The sequence below is a fragment of the Arachis duranensis genome, chromosome 4 (genome assembly GCF_000817695.3).
Source record: "Arachis duranensis cultivar V14167 chromosome 4, aradu.V14167.gnm2.J7QH, whole genome shotgun sequence".
Taxonomy (NCBI): Eukaryota; Viridiplantae; Streptophyta; class Magnoliopsida; order Fabales; family Fabaceae; genus Arachis; species Arachis duranensis.
Genome location: NC_029775.3, coordinates 104,823,481 through 104,833,722, shown reverse-complemented (window position 1 = coordinate 104,833,722; position 10,242 = coordinate 104,823,481).

Sequence of the window (10,242 nt, the reverse complement as noted above, 5' to 3'; positions counted from 1 at the left end):
GGGATGAAATCTGAAACATAATTGAGACATCCTAGGAACCTCTGGAGCTGAGGTTTATCAAGGATGTAATCTAGAAACCTTTCTGCAAACAAAATTGATCTTTCAATGGGGGTTATAGTTCCTTGGAAAATAATGTGACCCAGAAATCGGATTTTTGTTTGAAAAAGAACAATTTTTGGTTTAGAAACAGCAAGTCCGTTTTTCTGGATGATGTACATAAAAGTTTTAACATGTTTAAAATATTCATCCAGAGTCTGAGAAAAAATTAAGACATCATCAATATAAACGATAGCAAAGTTTGAGTATGGGTTGAAAATATCGTTCATGATTTTCTAAAATTCGGAAGGGGCATTTTTCAGACCAAAAGGCATTACATTCCATTCATATTGCCCAAATGGAACTGTGAATGCCATTTTATATCGGTCTGATTCAGTGATTTGGATTTGCCAAAAACCAAACTTCATATTAAATTTTGAAAAAATGTTTGCTGAGTTTAACCTATTAAGCAAATCCTTTTTGTTTGGGATGGGGTAACGAATCCACTGTAAAGCTTGATTCAAAGGTTTGTAATTGATGACAAGTCTGGGAGTTCCTCTTTCTATCTCAGCTTGTTTATTAACGTAAAAAGCAGAGCAAGACCAAGGACTTTTGCTAGGACGGATTAATCCTTTATCCAAAAGATTTTTAATTTTCTTTTGACAATACTGCAAAAGATGCTCATTCATTTGAATGGGGCGGGCTTTTGTAGGGATTTTTGATTCTTTGAAATCCTTTTCATAGGGAAGATCAACAATGTGTTCTTTCCTATTCCCGAAGGCATGAGGCAAATCAGAACAAATAGACTTTTTAATTTGATTTGAAAGATTTTTTATTTTTTCTTGAATCTTTGGTTGAGTAAGTTGTGATTCAAGGGTTTTGAAAGAGATTTCTTCTTTTAAAAAACAAATCTGTTTGGTTTTGAATTCAATTAGGTTTAGAGATCTTTGTTTTGGTGAGTCTAAGAACTCAAAGAAAGTTACTTGTCCTCCTACAAAAGAGGTAAGTCCAGGAAAATCTGCCAGATATGAAAACAAAAGATTTATGAAAGGTGTCCCCAAAACTATATCATTTTTTATATTTTTTGCTATGATGAAATCGGTGGGAATTCTGATATTTCCCTTTTCAATAAAGACATTGGTTAGTTTAAAATTGATACTTAGCCTTTCACCCGTTATTGAGCTAAGAGGTTCAGTAGTTTTTTTGAAATATTTTGTGGGGATCAGACCTTCCTTAATACAGTTTGAATCTGTACCTGAGTCAAAGAGTGCTATGGTGTCGAAAACAAAATCTTTAACGACAATTCGGACATTAATGCGATGCTTCATGAAAGAGAACACATTTATTATTCTCAGAATTTCTTTTCCCTCATTGTCGTTAGAAGTCTTATTTTCTTGTTCCTTAGAGCACTCAGTTTGGTTTAAAAGAGAACCAAGTTTTTCATCACCAGATTCTTCCTCTTGTATTAATTGCGAGAGAATGAGATGATGATTGTCTTGATTTCTTTTGATTTTTTGGATTTCTCTCTTAAGATTGTTAACCTCAGTTTGGAGGTCCTGAATGGTTATGGGACGAATAACTTGTTTTTCTAATTTTTTGAAAATAGGTTTGACATCATATTTATTGCTAAGGACCAAATTTTTGGATTTTTTCTCCTTTTGTAAAGATCTTTTTAGTTTCAAAAGGAAGTCTTTCTTTTGTTCTGGATTGTCAATAGCCTCTATAGCATCAAATAAGAGATCTTGATCTTTGGATAAAATATTAATTTGTTTGATATCTGAATCTGAGGATGACTCAACATCATCAACTTGGATGTTGTTGATATTATCATCCGAAGATTCTGGTCCAGAGTTATCATCTGAACTATCGATCATAAGATTATTAATCTGTTCCTCAATCTGAGGATCAAGGTTCAGATTATTAATCTTTCCTTTTAACCGACAATATTTGCTAACATGTCCAGGTTTTTTACATGTATAACAAATAATGGGATTTTTCTGGGGATACTTTTGGAAATTCTTTTGGAAACCTGTTTCATTTTTAGGTTTTTGAAAACCTTTTTTGGATCTTCTGAAATTCTTTTCAGGATTAGGTTTAAATTTTTTTTCGATTGGATGGTCTTTTAGATTTCCTTGGATGACAAGCAGGAAGACCAAATTGTTCACAGAAAGTTTCCAGATCGATACGATTTTGGGTTTTCTCACGAGCAAGTTGCCTTTGGATTTTATCATCTTGACAAATCTTTAGGGCAACCTTTTGGATGAAAGAAATGAGTTGGCCATAACTTAACTCATCATAGGGTATTATCCCATCTGGGGTTAAGCTCCGAATTTTGTCCCTTACTTTATCTCCCAGGGATTTGGGGAGTCCAGCAAGGAACTTTTCTTTCCAGAAAGGTTATTGACTGTCTTCTCTGGTATAGACCCTAGTAAGAAAGGTGTCCTTATACCATCGAAAATCAGACAAAGTTTTGCATCTGAGATTGGAAAGTAGCTCAGCAGATCGGTCTTTCCAAAGAGATGGATCACCTATGAAGTGGCTTGCTATGGTAAAGATTAAGGTATATATTGATAGCATCAGGAATAGGTTCCCCGTCATCTCCAATGATGGGTTCGTTCTGATCATTGACTTTTATGGCAGAAAAGATTGAGTGTTTTTGGTTATCAGAGAGGTAGTTATCCCACCATCCCTTTAGTTGGCCACTGAACCTGGAAACAATAACATTGGCTATAGCTTCTTCAGAGGTTTCATGAGCTGCTTGATAGGCTGTGCCTACCATTTTCATATGCTAAATCATACTCATGATATTATATTCCGTTTTGCCGTCTATGTTCCATTCATAGACATTATTGGCATTAAAGCTGACAAAAACTAGTTCTCTTTCTTCGAGAGCTAGATCCAGAGCGGATACTCGATTATAACCATACGCAGAGGGTTTGGTTAAACCTTTCCACTTGGTTAGAGAGTTGGTCATAATAGGGCTGACCTTGAGGGATAACTTGCCAGAATCATCACTTTGCTCAGAGCAAGATTCATTGGACTCATGGCCAAGGGCATTAATGGCTTTAGATGAGCGTGTTTGAATACGAGAAGTAGACTCACCAGAGTTTGTAGGAGTTTCAGGGACAGTGGTAAAACGATTTAAAAGTTGGTCAATCTCTTGAATAACTTCTAAATCACCAGATTGTTGGTTTAAAATGGAGGTTTTAAGACTTTGCTTTGCCCTGCTACTCATTTTGAAAGGTTTAAAAAGGGGTTTCTCAATACTTTTAGAAGTAGAGGCTTCAGAAACGTTTTTCAAAGAGAAAGTAGATCCTGAAGATGAAAGGTTGTCAACCAAGCATTGTAAAAATCTATTGGTATAATTTGATTGCTCAATGAGATTTTTAATATCTTTAGGGGCGACAGCTTCATCCACATTCTTTTATTTAAAGGGAGAGGCCATAATAGGGTTATGTCCTTCCGTATTTGAAATAATAAAAGCTCCTTTTGGAGGAAACTCAGATCTGACTAAGTTCCCATCTTTGACTTTCCAAGTTGAAATAACATTTGCTGAAAGCGAAGTTTGTTTGGTTTTAAAAGGATAATCAATGTTGTTTTTGATGGAATAAGCATGAAACCATTCAAAAAAAGGGAATATGCATTCTAACTTCATTTAAAAAATTGTAGTACTTTTCTTTGAATGAAGAGATTTGAGCAGCTGTGTAAGTACGTAAATACCATTCTCTTTGGAGGTCATACTCTTCAGAGTAAAGGTTTTTACGTAAAGCTTCTCTGTTTATAGCAAATTCTGTATTACTCACTGGGCATCATTCCTAGAAGAGTATTGGGCATCAACCATAGATGAGTATGTTAGAGATTGAATAGAAGATTCTATTTCAAAATCATCATCTGAATGCTTTCCATCGGTTTGATAAACTGCTTGAGAAATGTTTGAATTATTTTGTAAACCAGAAATATGCATTTCAGAATTTACTGGTCTCGAAATTTTTGAAAACTGAGATTGAGAAGTTACTGAAAAAGATCTTATTGCTGAAGCAAAATCATTAGATGTTCCTACTTCAGATCTAGAGGAAAAAGAGTTCCGTTTGTCGAAGAAAATCTCTACTTTCCCTAATTCATCCTGTTTTATTTCTCGCAAGAGAGGTGCTTGCCTAGGTTGCGTTGGGATGGCTCAGTCAATTGACCATGATTGGGGGAGGTCAATTTCATCCCATCTTATGAGCCTTGGGATCATGACGTTGGCCTTTGTCATGTCTGTGACAAACAAAGTAGTTTCACGATCTTGGGACTTAAGAAGGACTCTTGAATTACAAGTGTTCATGACCTTGTATTGAATCCTATAGATTAGAGTGGCTGGAATAGACCCTTCTTTCATGTTGAGACCATGAATTCAGATGTTTAGGAAAAGAAAGTCAAGAATGTTAAGGTCTAACAAACTGACCGTTTTGTTTGGAAAGCAATTGAAGTAAACCAGACCGTGTCCTAGACTTGTTTCAACTGTTCCGATTAAGGAGTCTTGGAAGTCATTGTGTCTAATATCTCTCAGACACATGAGGATAGAGGCATTCAAACCTTCTCGGATGAGTGGTTTGACTGCAACTTGGACACACCCTATATGAAGATATTTGTAGTGTCGAGCATGTTCTCTAACAGATTGTTTGGTTAGAAGATAGAATTCCTCACCAGAATCTGGTCCTAGAGGAATGTTGTTCTCAGCGGTTTTAATGATATAGTCTGATTTTCTTTTGTTGTCATCAGGGACATATAACTCATCTTGAGGGATCTTGGGTATTTCCCAATTGTCAATTGCTTGATTGATATCTTCGAAGCAGACTTCTTCTTCAAAGATATTGTGTTTGGGGGAAAGTTCCTCAGGACGAGCAACTTTCTCAGTAAGGGGATTGGAAGAAGAATGGATAGGAGAGGAGGAGGAGGAAGACGGTGAAGAAAAGGAAAGGCGTCTAGAGAGAGAGCGGAAGAGTTTAGAAATGATTTCATAAAATCTGATATCATAGCCCTCCTTTGGTTCAGAGAGAACATATATATTATCACTAAACTATCACTCAAATTTTTGAATATGGGTTTTTAACTCTTTTTTATCCTTTAAATCCATAGCCACCAGGAGTTCTTACGTTTGGATCTTATCACTTTCAAGGATATCGTCAAATTAGCCTTACTGCCCAAACTCCAGGGTCTTACTGCTACAACCCCTTTGAGTGATAGGATTAAACAGCCTGTACTTCCAGATTTAAAGCGTTTATATATAAAAATTAAGAACATGAACAGAAAATAAGAATATGAACAGAAAGTTCCCAGATCCATGAACCTCAGAGATAGTTTAATGATAATATTTATATTCCTACTTCCCCATCAAGCTCTGATACCAGTTGGCCCTTGAACAAAAGAACATGAACTCTTATTTGATGCTATAGAGGCTATTGACAATCCAGAACAAAAGAAAGACTTCCTTTTGAAACTAAAAAGATCTTTACAAAAGGAGAAAAAATCCAAAAATTTGGTCCTTAGTAACAACAAATATGATGTCAAACCTATTTTCAAAAAATTAGAAAAACAAGTTATTCGTCCCATAACCATTCAGGACCTCCAAACTGAGGTTAACAATCTTAAGAGAGAAATCCAAAAAATCAAAAGAAATCAAGACAATCATCATCTCATTCTCTCGCAATTAATACAAGAGGAAGAATCTGGTGATGAAAAACTTGGTTCTCTTTTAAACCAAACTGAGTGCTCTAAGGAACAAGAAAATAAGACTTCTAACGACAATGAGGGAAAAGAAATTCTGAGAATAATAAATGTGTTCTCTTTCATGAACCATCGCATTAATGTCCGAATTGTCGTTAAAGATTTTGTTTTCGACACCATAGCACTCTTTGACTCAGGTACAGATTCAAACTGTATTAAGGAAGGTCTGATCCCCACAAAATATTTCAAAAAAACTACTGAACCTCTTAGCTCAATAACGGGTGAAAGGCTAAGTATCAATTTTAAACTAACCAATGTCTTTATTGAAAAGGGAAATATCAGAATTCCCACCGATTTCATTATAACAAAAAATATAAAAAATGATGTAGTTTTGGGGACACCTTTCATAAATCTTTTGTTTCCATATCTGGCAGATTTTTCTGGACTTACCTCTTTTGTGGGAGGACAGGTAACTTTCTTTGAGTTCTTAGACTCGCCAAAACAAAGATCTCTAAACCTAATTAAATCCAAAACCAAACAGATTTGTTTTTTAAAAGAAGAAATCTCTTTCAAAACCCTTGAATCACAACTTACTCAACCAAAGATTCAAGAAAAAATAAAAAATCTTTCAAATCAAATTAAAAAGTCTATTTGTTCTGATTTGCCTCATGCCTTCGGGAATAGGAAAGAACACATTGTTGATCTTCCCTATGAAAAGGATTTCAAAGAATAAAAAATTCCTACAAAAGCCCGCCTCATTCAAATGAATGAGCAGCTTTTGCAGCATTGTCAAAAAGAAATTAAAGATCTTTTGGATAAAGGGTTAATTCGTCCTAGCAAGAGTCCTTGGTCTTGCTCTCCTTTTTATGTTAATAAACAAGCTGAAATAGAACGAGGAACTCCCAGGCTTGTCATCAATTACAAAACTTTGAATCAAGCTTAACAATGGATTCGTTACCCCATCCCAAACAAAAAGGATTTTCTCCCAAAATCTGGATGATCATTTCAAACATGTTAAAACTTTTATGTACATTATCCAAAAAAATGGACTTGCTGTTTCCAAATCAAAAATTGTTCTTTTTCAGACAAAAATCTGCTTTTTTGGTCATATGATTTTCCAAAGAACAATAACTCCTGTTGAAAGATCAATTTTGTTTGCAGAAAAGTTTCCAGATTATATCCTTGATAAACCTCAGCTCCATAGGTTCCTAGGATGTCTCAATTATGTTTCAGATTTCATCCCAAATCTTAACAATCTCATTAAACCCCTCCATGATAGGCTTAAGAAGAATCCTCCACCTTGGACGGACAAACATTCTGATATTATCAGATTTCTTAAAACCAAAGTCCGCAATCTTCCTTGTCTATACCTACCTGTTCCTCATGCATTCAAAATAGTGGAAACTAATGCATCAGATTTAGGATATGGTGGTATCTTAAAACAAAAATTGCATGATAAATAATGTATCATTGCATTTACATCAAAACATTAGAATACTACTCAACAAAAATATTCCACTATCAAAAAAAAAATTTTAGCCATTGTCTTATGCATCACAAAATTTCAATCTGACTTACTCAATCAAAAATTTTTAGTCCGAGTTGACTGTAAATCGGCCGAAGATGTTTTACAACATGATGTTAAAAATCTTGCATCAAAACAAGTTTTTGCCAGATGACAAGCTATATTAAGCGTTTTTGATTTTGATATTGAGCACATCAAGGGCAACTCAAACTCCCTCCCTAACTTTCTCACACGTGAATATTTGCAGGGGGATAAGTAAAGAAACGATGCCTAAAAAGGCAACTTTAGCCTCAGCAAGAGGCAGAGGCGTTCGCCTAGCCCTACCCGGGCCAATCAGAAGATCTGGGTCTAGCACCCCAACAGGGTCATCTACCCAACAGCCTACTCAACAATCTGGATCATCTACCCAACAACCTACTCAACAATCCATTGAATCGACAAACAACCAAGCCAAACAAACTAAGACAGACTATGCCTTCCCAATTGAAACCCTCTTGGCCTTACAAGACCAGGGTCTCACTAAACTCAACAAAAAGTCTTGGGCTGACATTTGCAGTGAGTCAAATGAAGAAATTGACTTAACTCAATTGATATCCCAAATGGTCAATCATAAAACAGTCATACAAATACCAAAAGAAAAGGCTATTGTCCAGACACCCCAAACATCCTCAACCTCTACCAAAACACAAAAAGCCCAAACCAATTACATGTCTACAAACAAAACCTCAAACATTATCCATATGTAGCCTGAATTCTGGGATAGCTCGCCAAACAAAGTCATCCCAAAGATTTTTTTTCTACTGGGTTCCACTTCAGGCATTTAGCACCCAACAAAACCTGCCAATTTTACGAATTCATCTTAATATATACTGACTCAATATCTATTAAACATTACAAGGATAAAAACAATCCTGAATTTATAACCCATTCAACTATCCAAATCCTCAGAATTTTGTCCCCAAAACAATTTTGGAACAACCTAAACAAAATTCAAAAATTTTCTCAAAATTATGACCCAATAGGTTTTAATTATTGGGACTACATGGAAGCCTGGACTAAAGTATTTTGGTTTCAAAATACTCAGTACAGACATTCATGGTTAATCTATTTTAAAAGAAAAATTAATTATGTTTTTTCAAATTGGTTCTACCAATGGTGGGACTTCTTTGGGCTAATCCCTGAAATTCTACCCTCACCAACAGATGAAAGGTATAAACTTTTTCAATCAAAATTTAACAGCCAGGAATCATGTATTCCTGTAATGTTAAAATTTTTCTCAAATTTTTCACTAGTATGGGTATTTTCCTACCAATACAAATATGCAAAATCAGACCACTGTAAATCACTTCCAGTCCTACAGAAGCATGGTTACGTAAAATGGTGGTCTCAATTTGATTCATCAATGGCCTATCCAGATAAGGTTAGAGAATGGTTCAAAAACAATGCACACAGTCAGAAGATTTCAGATCCAGAAACGGCTTCGTTTCTCAACCAGAAAGCTCAAATAGCTGCAGCCCTTGCAGGAGCTCAATCAAAAGAATCCTTGGCAAAACACCTTCAGCAAATCATGCAGATGATCGAAGAAGATGAAAAACACAAAAAAAATCCTACTTTGTCAACAGAATCCTCAAGCGGTTATAACCAAAATGAAGATGACTACTTTGGAATTAACCTCGGAGAGGATTAGCCTTTAATCTCAAAATTTATGTAATCACTAAATTCAAAATCATATCAACATGTACTATAGAAATAGTACCGGTCATCTTCACCTGTACTGTAGACACAGTAGTATCTTCAATTATAAAAAGAGGCCTTGTTCTCATTGTAAGACACCCTTTAGTTTAGAAACACATAGAGAGAAGTTAGTGAGAGAAGCTCTGAGAGTTCCCTTGTAAGCTCTCCAACTCTTCTTCTTTCCTCTTCTTTCTTTTCCAATCATTCAATAAAACTTAAGTTCTTCATTTTTGTGTTTTTATATTTACTTTTCTGCATCTGCATATATGTGCAGACTACCGCCACATCTAACCTCATACCTAACCTGCATATGCGTGCGGACTACCGCCGCATCTAACTTCATATTTATTTCCTTGTTCTTGCATCTGCATTCATTTTTCTGACTTTTGCTTTTGTCACCTTCTTCCCCTTTTCCCTCCTAGATCCCTTTTTAAGGGCCAACTGGTATATATATATAAAACTCACTTTCTTTATCTCTTAAGTTTGTTACTATGTCGCTCAGTCTTGTCCAAAAAATTATGTTATGTTATTATGTTAGAAGATATTTTTATATTTTTTTTGAAATATTATTTTTTATAGTAAATATATTATGAATTGTATTGAATTATATTGAATTGATTCTTTTATTATTATTATTATATTATAATTTTTTTGTTAATTTTTTTAAAAAATTTCAAAAGAATATCCATAAATAATTATGGTATCTGCATTTCCTTAAGAGATAATTAAAAGGGGTTCGCCACGCCCACAGGAGTATCCATTACCATCTCTAACTAATAACAAAGATTCTATTTGAGCCGATTTGAGATGGAATATGTAGCTTCATCTGCATTGGATCCTAAGATAATGAACCTAATTCGAATTTGGGATCCTAACAATGGATCTAGGCTGATCTTCCTCACTTAATGTTTTGAGTCGTTATTGTAACAAATACTATATTATTAAATATTATTACATTTAGTATATATAAAAGTTGGATATACTTACAAGAGATTTTTTAATCAAACTAAAAAAAATTATAATTATCTTTTTTCTCTTTTTTAGTTTTAAATATTATTTACTAACGTAATAAAAAGTGAATAATAATAAGAATCACTCACATAATTAAAATAAATCATCTTAATATATACATGATATCACGTATATAAAAAATTATTAGATATGATAAATTATTTTTTTTTATAAAGATAATTTATGTAAATCAACTAAACATGATTAATTGCATAATTTTTTCTTTTTAA